General features: G+C 47.6%; 1 protein-coding gene across 1 annotated transcript in view; it reads left to right on the forward strand.

Moving 5' to 3' along the window:
• Positions 1–20,291, forward strand: part of MGAT4B (alpha-1,3-mannosyl-glycoprotein 4-beta-N-acetylglucosaminyltransferase B) — a 1,389,535-nt gene that overhangs the window by 335,858 nt on the left and 1,033,386 nt on the right. The window lies entirely within an intron of this gene.

Consider the following 20,291-nt stretch of genomic DNA (forward strand, 5'->3'; position numbering starts at 1 on the left):
GCTCCCTGGCTCTCCGGGCAGTGGAGGCGCGCTGTGTGATCCCGGGGTGATACTCCCACGACTGGTGCCCGACCTGATCCCCACAGAACTCCCCAGAAGAACCACCACACACCTGGACACCAAGCCAGTGGTGGAACCACAGAGGGGCCGCCGACCCACCTGTTTCCGGGGCCGCCGCCTTTACCCGACCGGCCTTGAAGGCCCGGGCCAGCTCGGAGGGTGAACGATGGGGAAGCCTAAAGGACCTAAGGGAGAGGGGGGCCCATCCACGGAAGCGCCAGACGACTCCTCACGACCCCCCACGGAGTTACAGCAGATGCAAGATCGGATACTGGACGCCATTGCGGCCACGAAGGAAGCTTTGCACCAGGATATTGGTCAGGTGGCGACGGGGCTGGGGCTTCTGCGTGCAGATCATGCGAAGCTGGTGGACAGGGTCAAGGAAACAGAAGATACCCTGAAAGATGTCGTACCGGCTCAGAAATCGATAGAGGGACGGCTCACGGACGCGATGGAGCGGATACACGCCCTGGAAAGGAGGGCAGAGGACGCAGAAAACCGCAATCGGCGGAATAATGTGCGTTTGGTGGGCCTTCCGGAAAAAAAGGAGGGCACGGACATGGTGGGTTTCCTGACCGACTGGCTACAAACAGTGGTTGCCCCGGAGGGCCTATCTCCCTTCTTCACCTTGGAACGGGTGCACCGTGTGCCTTCCCGGCCCCCGCGTGAGGGCCTGCCGCCCCGCCCAGTGGTCATCAAACTACTCCATTATAAAGACAGAGACTGGCTCCTGCAGCGGGCCAGGGATGCAGGCCCATTTCAAGTGGACAACAGTAGGGTCACACTATTCCCGGACTACACGTTCGAGACCCAGAGACAGCGTGCCACCTTCCTCTCTATTAAAAAGGAACTACGCACAGAGGGGCTGAAGTATTCGCTGCTATTCCCAGCCAAGCTCCGAGTGATTGTGGATGAGAAAGCGTTGTTTTTCGAAACTTCAGCAGAAGCGTGGACTTGGTGGGACTCCTACAAGGCGGGAACGGATGGGGCCCGGTTTCGGGCGGAGGAAGAGTACCAGAACCACTCAATCAGGCGATCACGTCGGCTTCGTAACCGTGGCAGAGGGCCCAGGAGGCCAACGACCTCGCAGACAGAGGAAGAACGGAAGGCGGCACTACTGGCGGTGAAAGAGGTGTCGGGAACGGCGCCGGCCCTATCGACAAGGGACTCGGCCTCGGAGGCCCTGGCTACGGGCTCGGACACTGAATTGTCGGGGTTGGAGGGCGCCAGGGGCCCGAAGGTCACGCCGCAAACTTCGGGAGAGATCATCGGACCCTGATAGCTGTCCACGAAAGTGGTGAGGTATGACTTCGAAGGCGATGCCTCCACGAACACTGGGACAGACCACTGTAAGACTTTTCTTTTACGAGTCATATTGAGTACTATTGGGCAAGGGGTTGGGGGACGGGTTTGGTAAGGGTCAGTAGCCAGTTCACGTGCCACAGGGCCCGTAAGGCCTCCGTGGTGTTTACTACGGACTAAACAGTTTCGTGGGCACGTTTGCTCACAGGTTTGGATGGGAGTGACTACTTTGCAGTTGGGTCCTATTCTGGGGGTGGGAGGGCCTGGGGTAGTTGGGGAGACCCGAGGTGGGGTTTGGGGTGGGGGGAAGGGGGGGGGGCGTTGGGGATGGGGAGGGGCGGGTTGGTGTCAGGTGTCCGGATGCGAACTGTTATTGGACTGCAGCGAATATGTTGGGGCGATGGCTAGTATGGGTTCACTGAAATGTGTGTCCTGGAATGTGCGGGGACTGAATTCGATGACGAGGAGGCATAAGATACATTCCCACCTAGTTCGTAGATGGGTACACATTGCCTTTTTGCAGGAGACCCATTTAACCAAAAAGGAGGGGGCTGCTCTGCAGCGGAGATGGAGAGGTCACCTGTTTCACACCACATACTCGGCGTTTGCTAGAGGGACACTAATCTGGATCCGGGCGGGGGTTCCCTTCCAGGTCACTAGGCACACTGTAGACCCCGATGGGAGATATGTGGCAGTTGAGGGGTTACTCAGGGGTCGCCAGATAGTTCTTTGTAGCGCCTATGCACCGAACGTAGAGCAGGCTTCATACTTTACCAGGTTATCCAGGCTGTTGGCCTCTTATTTAACTGGGCCGGTACTGATGGGGGGGGGATTTCAACTCTATCAAGGATACCACCTTGGACAGATCACATCCACCACTGCAGGCATCTCCGGTACACAGACTAGCGAAACACAGATCTACTTGGCAGGGGCGGTGGGACCTGACAGACGCTTGGCGTGCACAACACCCGACTGAGAGGGATTACTCCTTTCACTCGGGTATACACGACCTTCATGTCCGCATAGATGCGTTCCTGTGCTCCCACTCGGTATTACCGTCGGTGGCCCGAACGGAATACCTGGCACGAACGATATCGGACCACAACCCCTTGCTCCTCACGCTGGCCTGGATGGACGAGGTCTCACCAATCCCGACATGGCGGCTTCGTCCAGACACGCTAGACGACCCACCGTTCAGCGGAGCGTTGGAGGAGAGGATCTCCCAATACTTCACGGAGAACGAGGGAACTGCCTCTTCCAGGGCCATGGAATGGGACGCGTTGAAGGTAGTGGTGAGGGGGCACTGTATAGGGAAGTTTGCGGGTGCGCGGCGGACGCTAGTAGATGACCTGGACAAGGCTGAGCGAACTCTGCGAGTGGTAGAGAAACTGAGACCCAACCGCCCTGATTTGCAGGACAGGGTATGCGCTGCGCGAGAGGCGGTGGCTGCAGAAGTGGAGCGCCTCCGTAGTTTTGATTACAAAACGTACCTAACTAAGGCACTTGCAGAGGGGGACAAAACGGGGACGCTCCTGGCCTGGCTGGCTAACCCCAGTAGGGGCGCAGCTCCGATACTATCCATGGTGAATGCGGATGGCACTTCATCCACCTCCCAACCGGATATATTGCGTTGTTTTACAACATATTATGAAAGGTTATATGGGAGAGAGCTAGTGGACCGAGCCGAGATGACTGACGCCTTGCTGTCGGAGACCCAACTGCCACACCTCGAGCAAGAACAGGCAGAGGCCCTCGGGGGCCCGATTGAACTAGCGGAGATTAGAGGGGCCATTAAAAGAATGGCACGCAACAAGACACCGGGTGTAGATGGACTACCAGTGGAATTTTATGGAAAATATATAGATATCCTAGCACCACGCCTCCAGCTCGTATACCGCGAGGCGAATGAGAGGGGGGAGTTGCCCCGCTCGATGCGCGAGGCGATTATGGTCCCCTTACTGAAACCGCGTAGGGACGGCACTGATCCGGCGTCGTACCGACCTTTGTCGATGCTGACGACAGATTATAAAATACTGAGTACTATACTAGCCGCCAGATTGGTGTCCCACATGCAGGACTTGATTCACAAGGACCAGTCGGGCTTCATACCCACCAGAAACACGTCACACAATATCCGCAGGTTGCTGAGGCTTGTGGCGGACCCCCCACCGCTCGCCAGAGCCCCTATGGTCATGGCGATCGACATAGAGAAGGCCTTTGATAGCCTGGATTGGTGCTACCTGTACAAGGTGCTGCACAGTTTTGGTATAGGTGAGGGATATGTGCGATGGACGAAAGTGCTCTATGCGTCGGTTGGAGCTAGGGTGCGGGTAGGAGCGCTGATATCGGATCACTATGCAGTGCATAAGGGTACTAGGCAGGGGTGTGCACTCTCCCCCCTCTTATTTGCCCTCGCGATGGAACCGTTGGCAGCGCTGGCCCGGAGAGGAGAGTATTACCAGGGGCTGGAGGTTGGCAGGACCCACCACTACATATCGTTGTACGCAGACGACCTCCTGCTGTTCTTGGACAATGCAGAGGAAGCGGTGGAGGGGGCGGAGCGCCTTTTGGCGCGATTCGGAGAGGTCTCAGGCCTGAAAGTGAATTGGGCAAAGACGTGCCTCTTCCCACTCCGGAAAGCGGAGCGATGTCCCTGGGCCCACCCCAGGCTCCGTTGGGAGCCGGACTGCCTCCCTTATTTAGGGGTACACGTCTACCATGAACCCGCTGACCTGCTGGAAGGCAACGTCGGCCGCTGTGTCCGTACGTTACAAGGAAATATGACCTTTTGGGCCACTCTTCCGCTGTCCGTGACAGGTCGGGTATCCCTGCTTAAAATGATAGCCCTACCGCGGTTGTTATATTTCTTTAGGACTCTCCCAGTGTGGATACCGGGAAGCGTCTTTCGTCGCCTGAAATCACAGATGGTGTCCTTTCTGTGGGGTACTGGTCGGAGGAGGATAGCTTTGGCAACCCTGACCCGCCCGAAGAACGAGGGCGGCCTCGCGGTTCCGGATTTTGAACTCTGTTATTTAGCTGCCCAGCTGCAGTTTTTCACACAGGAGGTAGCAAGGGTATACCGGGGCCCGGAACAGGAGAGGGACACTGGCACCCCCCGCCATGTACTGGCGTATATTACCCTACAACAGAAACTCATACTTCGGGGATTATCCCAGGAGGAACGGACGCTGAGGCTCTGTTGGAATCGCATGCAGAGGCGAGCGGGTCCGGGTCATCCATATGCGCCTGAGATCCCACTAGGTATGTTGACAGCGTTTCCGCACGGCGGTGACTGGTCGAACCTCCAGAACTGGGAGGAGGCTGGCCTGCAAGTGGTGGGGGACCTATACTCTGATGGGGTGCTCATGCCTTACCAGGCCTTGCGGGAACAGTACGACCTTCCTAGGGGTGATTATCTTTTGCATGCGGCCGTGGTGCGCGTGATCCAGGCGCACTGGGGGGAAGGGCTGCTTGAACCTCCAACATCACCTGCATGCCAATACACGATGATGGCTGCGGGAACGATTAAGGCAGTCACATGTCTACACTCTAGACTACTCGAGGCTAATCTACAACCCCTGACGCGACTTAAAACCCAATGGGAGACGGACCTGCAGAAGGAAATCCCGGACACTACGTGGGCTCAACTGGTTCAGAGGGCCAGGAAAAGCACCAGAAACGCCCGCTTCCAATTAATACACCTCTACATACTTCATAGGGCCTACCTTACCCCACAGAAAATATCACAATACTTTGGCGCAGAAGACGCAGCGTGCCCCAGATGTGCGCTATTAGGCGCGGACTTACTGCACATGCTGCGGGGCTGTCCGTACCTACAGGACTTCTGGAGGGAAGTGGGCGACACCCTGAACGAAGCCACAGACAGGGACCTGCAATATGACAGTGCGACTACAATCTTACACTGGTTCCCACACACACGCAATACTAAACTGACGAGCAAATTCATAGACATGGGCCTACTTATCGCAAAGAGGGAACTTACCAGGGGATGGAAATCAAAGACGGCGCCGACACACCGGAAATGGCTGACCGAATTCCAGAAATGGGCGGCAGCAGAAAGCACAATCAGATACCAGTTGGCGCGTCGAGGGTCAGACGAGAAAGCTCAGGAAACGGCGCTGGCATGGGAAATCTTGGTCCAGGCACTCAGGGACAATGCAGTGGAGAGTGAGGAAGAAGAGGACATAGATGACCCCGGGGTCCAGGGGGAGGCAATGCCGATCCCGGCACCTACCACGGACACACACACTCCATGATTTACTCTAAACTCCGTAGCTAGCCCACATACTTCAATGCACTTCTACCGAACACAGGCACTGGACACCGCAGAACACCGAAGGGGGGGGGGGGGGATGAGGGGGGAGGGGAGGGAGATACAACACCCCAACGACACCAGGAATCGCAGTACACACTGTTGAGATACTAGAGGGGAGGGTTTGGTTCAAAAAAGTTAAAAGCAGATGGCGGTTGACCACTGGATAAGCCACCACTGAGTAATGTGGAAATGTGCTGATTGCAATCGTTGCCACCCGGCCTCAGGGATGCGGGTTATAAGGCTGTGTACATACTACTTGGTACCATTGTGAACGTTAAGGTCCCGCACAAACAAAACTGTGTATACACTGTAATGTGAATTTTGGAATCTGCAATAAAAACTGTTTTACAAAAAAAAAACAGGAATTATACCTTCAATTGTTTCAGGTTTCATTTTGTAATGAGGAACATTTGGAAAATCTATTCCCTGCCTCACAGTAATTTTAACTGGGTCAACATGCTTCATTAAACCCATTTCATCACCTGTCAAATCCCATATTTTTGGATTCACCGTTTCTTTCAGCTCTTCTGGCAAATTATTTTTATCAAAAGCAGGAAACATTTTATTTTCCTCATCAACCATTAATAGCGTCAATTTATACAGACCATCTTCTTCTAAAGTCTGTAGCTCAATACCTTCAGGTGAACAGTATATTTTGCAGTTCATCTTACACAACAGATCCCTGCCTAAAAGATTAAAAGGACTACTGTCACAAACACTAAATCTGTGTTTATCTTTGTAGTTTCCTATTTCTACATTTACAGGATTTGTCAAAGTAGTTTTAATATGCTGATTAGCTACATCAACAACCTGGATTGTGTCACCCGAGAGAGGAAGATTTTCAATTTCCACTGATCTAACAGTAGAACGGGTAGCACCAGTGTCCACAAGGAAAGTGATATCTTTATCATTCACCTTCCCATTTACAAATGGACCTGACTGATCTACCTCAAGAGTGGCTCTAATTACACACTCTTCTTCCCCTCTCAGGCACGTCATGAAAAATCTCCTGAATCACTACTCTCATTTTCTTTGAACCAGAACTGTTGAGAAACATTGGACACATTTTGTGATCTTTTTACCTGTCCAGTTCCGCAGAAACCTGTTTCCGGATTGTGTCTCGGTGTATTGCTGCAATTTGGTAAAGGTGGCTGTGGAATTTGGCCTCGCTGAATGAATTAATTATGTTGCTGATTCACTAACTGTCGCTGTAGCTGCTGACTTATTTCATTTAACTGTCGCTGAAGCAGTTGCTGTTGCTGCTGATTTATATCATTCTGCATCTGTGGATTTAATGATGAATTCTTTACATTTCTGGGCGGATTTTTACACTCTCACTTCCAGTGTCCAATTTCCCTGCAATTAAAACAGGGTAGCTTTTGTTTTAACTCTTCAATATTTATATTACATTTTGGCTTGTTTGTCAAATTTCCTTTAAACTTGCCAGGATTCTGATTCTTATTCTGCTGAAAACCTTTATTCTCTAAAGCTGCTATTTGTTGCTCAGCTACCTTCACTTGTGCCCACATTGCCTTTTCCTTGAGTTTCTTCTGTTTTGCATCTATTTCATCACTGGAATATTTTGCCTTTCTCAGGATGTCATCAACTGAAAGAGCTTGCCAGCCTACTATTCCTGTTCTAATCATGTTTCCTATTTCAGGTCTCAGGCCATAAACAAATCTGTAAATGAAGTGGCTCATGTCACTTTCACTTAATTTTTCATAGCCACTGTATTGTTTAAATACCAGAAGCAATCTTTCATAATAAGAGTTAACTGATTCTTTTGGCTCTTGATTAGTTCTGTCAATTTTAACCGAATCCACTTCTTTCGCAGGAATTTTGTCGTTTAACCAAACAATTACTTTGTCATAATAATCCATGACAGTGTCTGAAGGAGCACCTGTCACTCTTTGCCTTTGTGGTTCTTCTTTTGGCCAACCCACAGAAATGTTGCATTCTGTCCAGAGATCTGACGGGACACCATCAAGATCAACCCACAGGACTTTGGAAACTTTAATAAACCTGTCCACCTGACGATACCACTCCACTGGCTTTTCTCTGAGTCTGGGAAAATCATTCGTAAATAATATGTCCTGTCTTGTCCACGGAACATGAACATAACCTCCACCAGCTATTTCTCTCATTGTTAATTCACCAAAAACATCTCCCCTGTCCTTCTTTTCTTCTTCTCTTTTCTTTGTCCATTTAACTCTCCATTTACTTATAATCTTTTCAGGAACACAATTAATTCTTTTATATGAGTTATTCTTCCTGTCGTATTAAGATTTTCTATGTTCCTTTCAGAAAAATCCACTCTGTAATGCTTTTGTAATTGTTTTTGACGAGTTAAATCAATTTCCAATTCAGCAGCCACCTCTTCAAACTGATCATATTTATTCTTTGTTTTCCACTGAATACTCTTACATATGAAAAGCAATTCATCATCCTGATATTGTTTCAGACAATCAGTACCAATTGTGCCAATAATTAGTTCTTCTAAATATGCCTTTAATTTAGCAATAGCAAGCTGTCTTGATTCAGGAATCTGTGTTAGCTCTGTTCTATTCACAGAGCCAGAATCTGATTCTGCAACCGATGGTGTAACATTTGACAAATTTTGATTTAAAGTTAAATTTGGCATTGTTTTATTTTTATGAATTTCTGTTAATTCAGAATAAAAACTTTCAGCCACTTTTTGAGTTTCCACATTCAGAGGATTTGCTACTAACGACTGCCATGTTTTATTTTCATCAAAAACTGGAACAACAGGACCAATCGTAACTGGTACTGTTACTGCTTCCATGCTTTTTGTCAATTGTTGAATTAATTCTCCTTTAGCTTTCAAATAATCGGTTATATTTAGAATATCAGACAAAGTCTTTTTATCATTTTTCTGAACATTATTTCTAGAATTCGAATTCTCTCTAGGGGACCTTGTTTTATTTCTCGACCTCTCTCTCTCAGGTAATCTGTGGGTGACTCCTCAACTTCCTCCCTAGGTGCAGAAGGAGAAATTCCTGAAAAACTTCTTGGAGTTGAATGTGATCAACCTGGTTGCTGATACGGCGGAGGACTGTTTAGCATGTCCTCTAAAACTGCATCAAATTCTTGATCTAATTCACCCTTCTCTTGAGAACCCTTTTGATTGGTTTTTAAAACCATTTCTAATACTGGATATAATCCGTCCTGCATATCTCCTTTCCTCCAACGACGTACTTTTTCTTGATGAGTTTCTTTATATAAACTCCTTGGTGTTCCCCAATTTTCTCGCTCAAGCTCCATCATTTCAATTTCCCATTCAACTAAAGTTTCAAATTGAGTTGGTCTGGGTCTTGGTGAAAGAGCCATCATTTTATCTCTCAAATTTCTTTAACTTTAACACTAAATGACCCATCCACCGGCCAGGCTAAAACTCCATCATCCCGTGTATATTGCATCCAATTTTCAAACCAGAGAACAGTATGATAACCATATTCTCCTTCCATATGTGCTGCGGGTGTTTTATACTTATGAAGTAATTTTCCACCACGCGTTTAATTTTCTTGTCGGGAGTAAATACATTTTTGATTTTCTCTTCTTTATACCAATAACTCATGATTAAAATGAGTTTACAAACTTTGAAAAAGATTGCAAATAATTTTGTTGTTGCTTCGCTACTCTGACCAATCCGTTCGAAACACACCAACAAGCCAATGAGGTTAAGCTACGTCACCACCTTGCTCAACCAATGAGATCCCTGTTTTCAGAAACAACCAATCAGCTAACAGCTCAACTTGATCACGTGAACCAATCAGTGCGTTCACTATGACGTATGTCAGCCAATCACAGCGCGAACCCTGTGACATACACTGCCGCTGCAGAGAAGCTGCGCTCGTCAGTGTCACTCCGTAAACTCACCCCTCCCTTACAAAATTTTTTCACAGCGCCATTTTAAACAATTCTTTTCAGAAAGATACAGTTAATAACTACATAAAACAAACCATTTGTCTGATTCACTAACAAAGTGATAGTTTTACCAAGCATTCAGAAATTTCACTCGCATGAAATAGGCGACGCTATTTTCATTTAAAACAAGTTTTCAGCATTCATACAGAAACCTAACCACACACATGAATTCTTCAGTCGGACTTTAACCAACCAATGAATCCCGACTTACGCCAGTAAGAAAAGGCTGTCTTACCCTTCACACAAGTTCGGAAAATTCTACTACTCTTTTCACATCAAGTTTTAAAACAGGCTCCAAGTCCCTATACTTCAATGCTACGATTTCATAGTTAATCCTCACTATACATGCAATCTGTCATACCTAGATCCCTAAACCTGTGTTGTACGACCACAACACTTAGTGATAATTCTGTACCACTATTCTGAAACGGAACAAATGAACTGTGTAACTTCACCTGTCACACTACTCTGCCGGCCGGCTCTTAGGTTTTTCACACTGCTGGAAAAACCTGACAACAAACATATAACATCTATACAAAACGTAACATGTGTTAAACATGTATCCTATGTAATTACCATGTTACATGTATGTTACCATAGTAACCATCCTCTGCTACCAGAGATTTGATCCAGCGGATCTAAAGAAATTCAGTGTCATATATAAATTCTACATCAGGATACTTACCATTATTTATAAATCTATCACTAGGCCCATATTTAACAAATAACTTTATTTTTGACCTACTGAATCATATGACCTAATTATTTAAACTAACACATTCATTAATAATTAAGTCACATATAAAGGCAATGGATTAACTAATGGTAACACAAAGAAACGATCAAGACCAGCTTGTCATTTCAAAAGTCTATTTTATTAATTTTATTTCATAAAGATGCCTTAAACTTTATTAGCAATTTTATTTATTAATTATTAATCATTATTAGCACAAAAGGTCATGTAAATTCATTGAATTATCATCAGCATGAGAAAAGCTCAAACAGTTGTTATTTATTCCTCCATAGCCTATTTCCCTAACTTAACTAAGAATTGAGACCTAAAGTAAGCAAAAATATCAGAGTCTTACGTGAAAGGGAAAACTGGCAGCGTCTCTGGAGCACAGGATCGATCGAACAGTGCTCTTAGCAAGGGGGCAATTCTTATAGTATTTTCCTATCTAAAACTAACTAAAAGAATACAAATATTCGAGCAGAACTGAATCTCATTGGCTGTCAAATGTCATACGATGCGGTCATCATCCGTTTCTCACATAGCCAAAGTCACTTTCAAAAGTACTATTGTTCATGAGTATGACACCGGCAGCTTCAGAAGAAAGCAACATTTAATAAAAGCAAAGGCTTCCTCCGTCCGCTCATATTTTTCCATCTTTCCGTTGCCGAACGACAAGTACGGCCTTGACCAAGGAACAAATTGAACCAAATTTCCTTAACTTCCACACAGCCTTTGTTTGCAAGCCTCTCTCCAAGAATTAATGCAGAAAAAGATATAATTTTCCATTCCTGCATAGCTGTGCAAGGCTCCTTCTCTGACCAAGCCTTTCTGTTCACTTTAGAAGTAGGCCTCAAGCATTTTGCATGCAATGCAATGAGGGTGTCTAGTATGCAAAGAAACACAAGACAATAATTAATTCAAGAAATAATAACTATTCTGTTACCCACCCAGTTGAACCCATTAGCTATGTTACCTAGTTTTGCATTACAAACAAATAAAACAAACACATACACATGAGACGACAATACATAAACAAAAGCACATTTAAAGAATGCACATGCTATTATTTCAAAAACAGCTGCAGTTAATAAATGACAAACAAAAGACAAAGTGAATGTATTATTTAAAGCAAGATGATAAACATAACAAGAGCACAAATGATTAAACCCGCATGTTCATGATGGTGCATTTTAATCTAAGTTGAGTCAGTGAACATATAATCATGCAACACACATTAGTAAAAATAAAAAAATCACGAGAGTTACATTTGTCACAAACTTTTTAGAAATAAATCTGAAAGTCCGCTCCATCACATGCATTACATTAGGAAATAGCGTGGTAGAACAAGGACAACTTAATAAAGGGAAGACCATTCTCACAGCCAGCTCCAACAGTGACCATCACAACAGATGTTATGTTAAGTCCACTTGTAGCGCGCACGGATACTTAAGAGTGTCCCGGCGCGATGCCTGAAAGGTACATCCGGGCAAGGCAGTGGGTCGCAGATCGAAGAGCACGAGCCGGGAAGTAAAAGGAAAACCGCTTCTGAAGGTAAGGGGGCCCAAGGCCATGGAGGGCACGGTGGGCCAACACTAGAGATTTAAACCTGACCCTATCAGCGACAGGAAGCCAGTGAAGAGAGCGTAATTCAGAGGACACGCTGTTCCTTGCCGAGATGCCCTATAGCAGTCTAGCGGCCGTATTCTGGACAACCTGAACTTTTTTAAGCAGGTAACCAGGGGACCCAACAAAGAGTGTTGGCGTAATCCAGGCGGGAAAGGATCAGAGCACAGGTGACAGTTGACAGATGCATCCTAAATAGGATGGGAGGCACATATGAGCGACCTCAAGGTGAGGGAACTGTGGGCACACAAGGATGTGGTGAAGCACATCAACTATCTAGAACTGAACAGTGTTCCTAGCCGTGAGAGCCTTTCAGAAACAGCTGTAAGGAAAGGGGTATTGATCCAAACAGACAATACCACCACAATGTTCTATATAAACAAGCAAGAAGGCACACACTCAATGACACTATCAAGGCTAGCACAGGATATATGGATATGGGCTGTTACAAGACAAATAGACCTACTAGCAATACATCTCCCAGGGAACAGCAATGTAGAGGAGATAGGATCAGCAGACAGACGTCAACATCCCACAAATGGGAGATCAACCAGCAATAAATCCAAAGGATATTCAGGAAATGGGGAACACCGCAAATAGACCTATTTGCAACACGCCAAAATGCCAACACTTCGCAACGAGGCAACCATGCAAAGAGTCCCAGAAGAATGCACTATGGATAGATAGGTCAGGGACATTTGCATACGCTTTCCCCCCGATACCACTGCTACACAGGGTGCTCAACAAATGCAGGACCAGCAGCATGACGCTGATTCTAGTTGCACCCCAGTGGGCCAGACAAACATGGTTCTCACAAATAATGGAAATGGCTCAGGAGCCAGCACACATCTTCCCCCAAAAAAGGGACCTGTTAACTATGCAAGACGGAAGGGTGTTGCACCCAGAGCCAGAGAGCCTCAGCCTAGCTGCATGGCTCCTGAGGACTTAGAATTCACACACCTAAAATTACCAGAGAGCACAATGGCAGTGTTACTGGAGGCCAGGAGACCTACCACAACAAAGTGCTACATAGCCAAGTGAAAAAGTTTCACACAATGGTGCATTAAGGAAGGGCTACAAAGGAGGATTACAAGGTAGGCTACAGTACTGAAGTATCTAACGTATCTACTGCACAGCAAGCTAAGCTACACATCGATAAGGGTGCACTTAGCAGCAATAGTAGCCTACACAAGGGGAGAACCGGGAATGGTTTATTCATGTCACAAGTGGTAAAGAGATTCCTAGAAGGGGAAAAAAGAATGGCACCCCTAAGAGGGTGCCACCGCCAACATGGAACCTCAACGTGGTACTGGCTCAATTGATGAAGGCACCATTTGAACCAATGCATAAGGCAACATTGCACATGCTCACGATCAAAACAGCCTTCCTAGTGGCTATCACGTTATGAGGGTAAGCGAATTACAAGCGCTTACAATACAAGAGCCCTTTCTACAAATGCATAGCTACAGGATTGTAATTAGAACATTTCCTCACTTCCTACCAAAGGTGGTAGCAAGGTTCCACATCATTCAAACAATACAAATACCACGTTTTTTCCAAAAAACCGACCACTAGTGCAGAAAGGACATTACACACACTGGACGCCAGAAAGGCCGTAATGCATTATATTGAAAGAACAAAAGAGTACAGAAAGACAAAACAATTCTTTGTGTACTTCGCCTCCAATTTTCTTGGGCGACCAGTTACCAAGAACACAATCACTCGATGGATTGCGCGAACAATACAATACTGCCACAAACAAGCTGGGAAAGAACTATAAGGAGCGAGACAAGCGCCCTCAACACGGAAGAAAGGAGCAACAATAGCCTTTCTAGCAAACACACCTATTGAGGACATTTGCCAGGCAGTGACAAGGGCTCCAGTCCCCACGTTCACTAAGCACTACTGCGTGGATATATTCAAATGAATATTTAAATAAACAAGGAAGCTCAAGTATTCAGAAATTAGAGCGCTTCTTCCACCCAGCCACCGCAAATCTTTAAGACTGCTACAAAATCTATGCATAGCATAGTGAATCCAGAAAGAATCACACTGCAAAACGTCTAGTTCCTTACCTGTCGGTGTAGGTTTGCAGCTTGAAGTCTTTCTGGATTCACTAGCGATCCCACCCTCCTCCGCCAGAAGAAGGCGCCAGGAGGAAAGGGATTTAAAGACCTGAATGACAATAAAAACAAGAAGAGAAAAAAGATGGCGACCAAAGGTGGGAGCGCGTCGACGTCGCAGACAGACACCAAATGGTGGTAGTTCGACGCCCACCTGGGCCACGAAAAAAAAAAAAGATACGACCATTCCGGACCCAACCACGAGATGGCGGAATAATGCACAGCATAGTGAATCCAGAAAGTCTTCAAGCTGCAAAACTACACCAACAGGTAAGAAACTATGCGTTCTTTGGGATCCTCCCCCCAGGTTGAGGAGTTGCGATGGTGCTGGTTTACAGTCATAGCTTGGGTCACCAGAGCAGCTTCCTTCCTCCTCCTATGGTCTCGTTCAGACCACGCTCATTGCCTTGCCATGGTGGCCTTGTTTGCCATGCAGGGTGATTGTTCTTCCTCTGTAAACAGGCTACGGCCAAATCAGTACAACCTCAATCTCCATAGTGGTCCCACCTGGTTTACAGGGTCGCCGACTTACAACCTGCACATGGACGATGGCCAGATCCATGCAACAACAATCATTACTCACTTCATGTCTGCCCTCATCTGGCATACTTGGGTCAACGACTTCCCCAGCAGATGGGCAACAACCGGATTGGTGCAGCAGCCATCTCCTCACACCTCGCTACAGGGATCTAGTCGCCAGGATCCTCCACTGGTCCTCGCTCCCTCCAATGCTCTTGTCTTCTTCACAGGGCACACTGTTCTTGGCAAGCAAGGAGATGCTGGTGTTCCAGATTACTTGGGCAGGTGTTCTTGAAGTCTATGGGCAGTGGTGTAACAATAACCCCCTAGCTGCGGGGATCGCTGAGCTCCAGGGGGCACCCTATGGCCCTGTGCATGGGTGGCCAGCCCCTGGCCTGAGAGCTCCTGACTGGGTCTGGATGTGGGGACCCCCCTCCATGTACTTTGCAGGGGGCCCCCTCAAGTTTCTTTACCCCACTGTCCCTGGGTGATGTCCCTTCACCCATTTGGAAGACTGGCAGGCCTTGGCCCGAGCCCTGTTCATAGGCAGAAGTCTTGCAGAGCTTTTCCTCCTCAAACAGCCCAACTAACTGCTTGAAAGTTCACAATTTTTCGGCCCACAAGCTCCCCTTCTTTTAGTCCGTTTCCAGACACCAAATGTAATTTCAAGTGGAGTCTTTAAAGTTTATGCTGGGTTCTACTTCCTTTTGAAGTGACCTCTCCTCTGCCCTTCCTCGAGAAAGCAGTTGGTCACAGCAAGAGCAGCTCCACAACACAGGCCATGAGAGTGATTAGAGGTTCACACCTGGACGTCATCCACAGTGATATTTATATCAAAAGGTTACCCCAGGGCCTCCGTCCCTCTCTTTATGATTATCTTATCAGCTGCATCTCCATCCAGAGATGTAGCTAGGCCCCTTCCCAGTGACCTCTCTGAATTAAAGAGCACCCTTTTGAAGTGTACTGAAGAGCCGGTCTCTCCCTTCCTCCAGTGTGTCCCACCCAGCGCACAGAAAAGCAGAAACCCACAAATCTGTCTGGGGGATTCCTCTACCTCCTCTCCTCCTGTTCCTCCTATCATCCCTGGGTCGCCCAAAATGGAACCCAGAGTCTTTCATGCATTACATCCTTCACAGGCACACATTTTCCCAGCAACTGCATTTAGCATACATGCACTACACAGCACTGCATTATTCTTGTACTATAACATTCACAGGCACACATGCGCATGACGCTTGTATTGTGCAGCATTACACACAAAACCGATGTAGACCAAGAGTGATTTAGGCACACAGCAGCAGAACTTTAAATGAGTGAGCCTGTAGGCCTTACTCCAGTCACACTGGTAACAAGCATTTGCAATGCAATAGGTCTCGCATTAGGAAAGTTTGAGCTATTGGTACTGTAAATGACAAAGTTTTTTTTTATGTGTTGGTTTTGAAAATATCAAAACTAATAGCTTTGTCATTTACAATACCAATAGTTTTAACTTTCGCAAATGTGACAGCTATAGCATTTGTAATGCAATATGTGTTGTATTTACGTGACTTAGATGTATTGATATTACAAATAAAAATGGCTTTTAATTTTTTTAAGAATTAATACTTTAATAAAAGTTATTGTAATTTATAATGGCAATAGCTTTTGTAAATAACTTTTGTCAAGATTATGTTCATTGTATTTTATTGTGACGAAGATCCAAGAACAAAAGTGAAATATTAACGTCTTTTTGTGATATTTGTAATAAAGCTTGAAACATTGAGAGAACATATTTAAACCAGTTATTGTTGAATGGTTGCACATGTTGATGCTGTGGTGGCGCGGAGTGATGTGGTGGCGACGAGTGATGCTGTGGCGTTCAGTGATGCTGTTGTAGCGCATAGTGATCTTTTGGTGCCTCTGAGTGATACTGTGGTGGTGCTGAGTGATGCTGTGGTGGTGCTGAGTGATGCTGTGGTGATGCGATAGAGTGCGATAGATAGAGGGAGGGCGATAGATAGATAGGAGGGCGATAGATAGAGGGAGGGCGATAGATCGATAGATATAGTGTCACGGCGATAGAGTGAGTGAGATAGATAGACAGATAAAGTGTATTTATGTTGCATTGAGTAGAGTGTAAGTATGAGGTGTGCAATTATATGGCACTGAGTGGTATTATGTGCAACGTATTTACGTTGCATTGAGATGAGTGTAATTATGTGGCGTGTAATTATGTAGCACTGAGTGGTAATGTGGGGAGTGTATGTTGTATTCAGTACAGTGTAATTTTGAGGCCTGTAATTATGTGGCACTGAGTGGTATTTGGAGTGTATGTTGCATTGAGTGCAGTGTAATTATGTTGCATATAGTTATGTTGCACTGAGTGGTATTTGGAGTGTATGTTCCATTGCAGAGTGTGTGAGGGTGCGGAGTGTGTGAGGGTGCGGAGTGTGTGAGGGTGCGGAGTGTGTGAGGGTGCGGAGTGTGTGAGGGTGCGGAGTGTGTGAGGGTGCGGAGTGTGTGAGGGTGCAGTGTGGCTACAGACATGATCTATCAGCCATAAACAGGACCAGGCAGCTGTGTTCAGATCTTAAAGGGAGCAAACTTTCCAATGAATGAAGAAAATAACAGATAAGCTGTGTGTGGGGGTGCAGAGTGTGTGAGGGTGCAGAGTGTGTGAGGGTGCAGAGTGTGTGAGGGTGCAGAGTGTGTGAGGGTGCAGAGTGTGTGAGGGTGCAGAGTGTGTGAGGGTTCAGTGTGTATGTGAGGGTGCAGTGCGTGTGTGCAGGATGCCCCTCAGCCCTGGTCCCAATTAGCCTAAAGTCACTGGATATCTATCAGATATAGAAGTCTCCCTCAGCATATTCTACAGTTAGACCCCAATAATGTGCGTAATGCCACTGCGAGAAATGACTGCATCAGGGGTGGTTCTCATCCCTTATGTCTCAGACGTGAACAACCACCTGGATAATATAAGCAATTTCTGGTGAAACCCTGGCGTAGCACAGGTATATTCATTCCCAAATGGCAGAGTGGGTTCAAAGAAGATTCTTAATATCAAGGCACTATGGATCCCTCCTGCGGTTACAGTGGACAATACACTCATGTCTTTAGGATGTCCCCATTATGAAAGTAATATTCAGGACAATATTCCCCCAGAACTGAGCTGACTTAAATGATTCTCAAACATATAAGGATGCCTGACCAGCTGAAGCCCCGTTCTGTGGTTTCCCTAAATTTCGACTAAAAGTGCGACTTGTCACAGCAAGTTGGAAATGGGACTGGGAACCTATAATGATCCTGTTCTGCCTGCACCTGGTCGCTTAAATGGTAGCTTCCGCAGACTATCACGTTCACAGATCAAATGATAAACGTACGAAAGTGATTGCATGTGAATGGGGGTTGAATCGTGCACTCTAAATGGGAGCGAACGTGTGAAGGGATGTTTTGAACACTGGGGTGTGAAATAACAAATCAAATACACGTGCAACCAAGCATACACATACAGACAGATGCGCAAGAACAACAGAGGATGCAGAAGCATAGTTTGCGGCCGGAGTGGACAACGGACTCAAAGACTACCAAAAAAAAACAAGCAGACTGAACTCCTTTCGCCTGCATAGGGCATCATATTCAACAAAGGCCAAGGACTTAAAGGCCTTACACACTGTATGCAGAGGCTAGTAACTGATTGTGCACGGAGCAAGGGTTGCCTCATCTTTCTATCAGAGAGGCCACATACTGAATTGACACGACCCCATCCTTCCAGCTATAGAGACCAAGGGCTGAATGTACACTGGATTCCTTGCCGTGCAAGTAATCCCTTCAGAGATTTATACGCAGCCTGCCCCTCGCTAGTGTTGAATAAAATGTCATCTTATTATTTTTTATGAGAATATTCGCCCATGAAATTGGTGCCTGCCTCGCGAGCGGGCTCAGGCGCAGTCCCGGCCTCTGTTTGTGCTCGGAGCAAGGACTGCCCTCTCTCTGCACGGGATCAAGTGTGACTGCAGCTAATAAGCTTTGGTCGCACTCACCTCGGTTCAGATACCTTCAGCAGCCCAACTGTGCACCGCATATGAAAAGGGGGGGCCCTTGGCCCCCCTGCCCGCATGGCGGTGCGGCGATCCCCTCTCCCCTTGCCTCCTGGTGGTGTGGGGGCGTGATCTCCCGGCATCCAATGATTACGCAGGAGGCGTGCGCCACACCACCGGTCGGCCGGCGCCCAATCCCTGACCCGGAAGGCGTGGTGCAGTCTTCTGGGTCAGAGAGGCGGGTGGCGAGGGGCGGCCCACCCTCTCCCCACGTCCCCGGGAATAAAAGAGGGGGGAGCGCTCAGTTGGCCCTTCTTGTCACCTGACGCTACCCCACACTGGTCGTGCCCCGCGCTCGGAGCCTCCTAATTTTCTGTTCTTATCTCTCAGGTCAGGGATTGCTGCTGGAGTGTGTGGTAGCGCGACTTTAGAAGCAAACTGTCGGAGCGTGGATCGTACGTGCCGGAACGGTGTACAGTGGATGTGTGGAGTACGCGACGTAGAACATGCAGGATGTCGACGGTAAGAGGAGAGCGGGGGGCTCGCATTTCATTGCTTCGTGTGGCCGCCGGGTCGGTCTACGTTAGTTTGGCCACCCCTAACAATCGGAATAGCCGGTGTGTTGCGGTCGCAGTTGCGTGGTGCTTATAGCCCCCTGCGCATCCTCCGTCTGGTGAAGGTACAGGGTGCACAGGTTTGTGAACTCGAGCAGTAAGCGAGTCGGTCAGTAGACAAAATGCCGGGAGCTAAGGGTGCTAAGGGGACAAAAATGGAGATGATGTTGCAGACCATGATGCGTAACATGAATGCCATGGATAAGAGATTGGATAAGGTTGATAGCCTAGAGGCTCGCGTGATGGAGCGGATTGATGATATCACAGGCCCACGCGGTAGACCCAAACGGCAGATTGCTGCGCCTTTGCCAGATGGGGATTCCGACTCCTCACTTAAAAGGAACAAGACCAAGAGATCGAGGCGCTGCGCACGCGCTCCTTCACCTGTGGCTGTTCCCACTACCCCCGAGCCGGTAGTCCCGGCTCCCGTGGCACCGGCTCCTGCCTTGCCATCAGGGGCCCCTCCTGTAGGGCCGGCCCCGCCTGCTCCTGTTTGTCTACTTCTGTTGCCTCCCGTGCCGGCACCCATAGGGTCACCCCCGCCGGTGGTGCCGGCGGCAGTGCCGTATTCGGAAGCTCCGATCCCACCCGAGCTAACTGCGCAGATAGCGGCTCTTCTCCCTTGGCTGCAGAAGGGGGGTATGATGCCCAGAACGCTAGACCATACCGCTGAGGGGGCCAAGATGGTGGAAAAGATTAGGGCGGCAACAGTTGCGAATGGGGCTGCGGGCTCCGTTCCTCCTTCTTCTGCAGGTACGGATGCTGCTCAACCGAATGGAAGCAACGCTGGACCGGCCCCAGTGTCCGGTAATGGTAAGGAGGTGGCTTTGCCTCTCTTGGGGGACGGTACGATCCCGTCTAGGAGTGAAGATTTAGCGCAACATGTCTCTTGGGCGGTAAAAGAAATGATTTGGGCAGGAAAGTATATTTATATTTTCTCTCTGCTGTTGGACAATAGGGAAATGGAGAATGCAAAAATACTTAAGTAATGGATGCACCCTAGTGAATGGAGAGTACAGTGTG

Source organism: Lissotriton vulgaris, chromosome 7, assembly GCF_964263255.1.
Source record: "Lissotriton vulgaris chromosome 7, aLisVul1.2, whole genome shotgun sequence".
Taxonomy (NCBI): Eukaryota; Metazoa; Chordata; class Amphibia; order Caudata; family Salamandridae; genus Lissotriton; species Lissotriton vulgaris.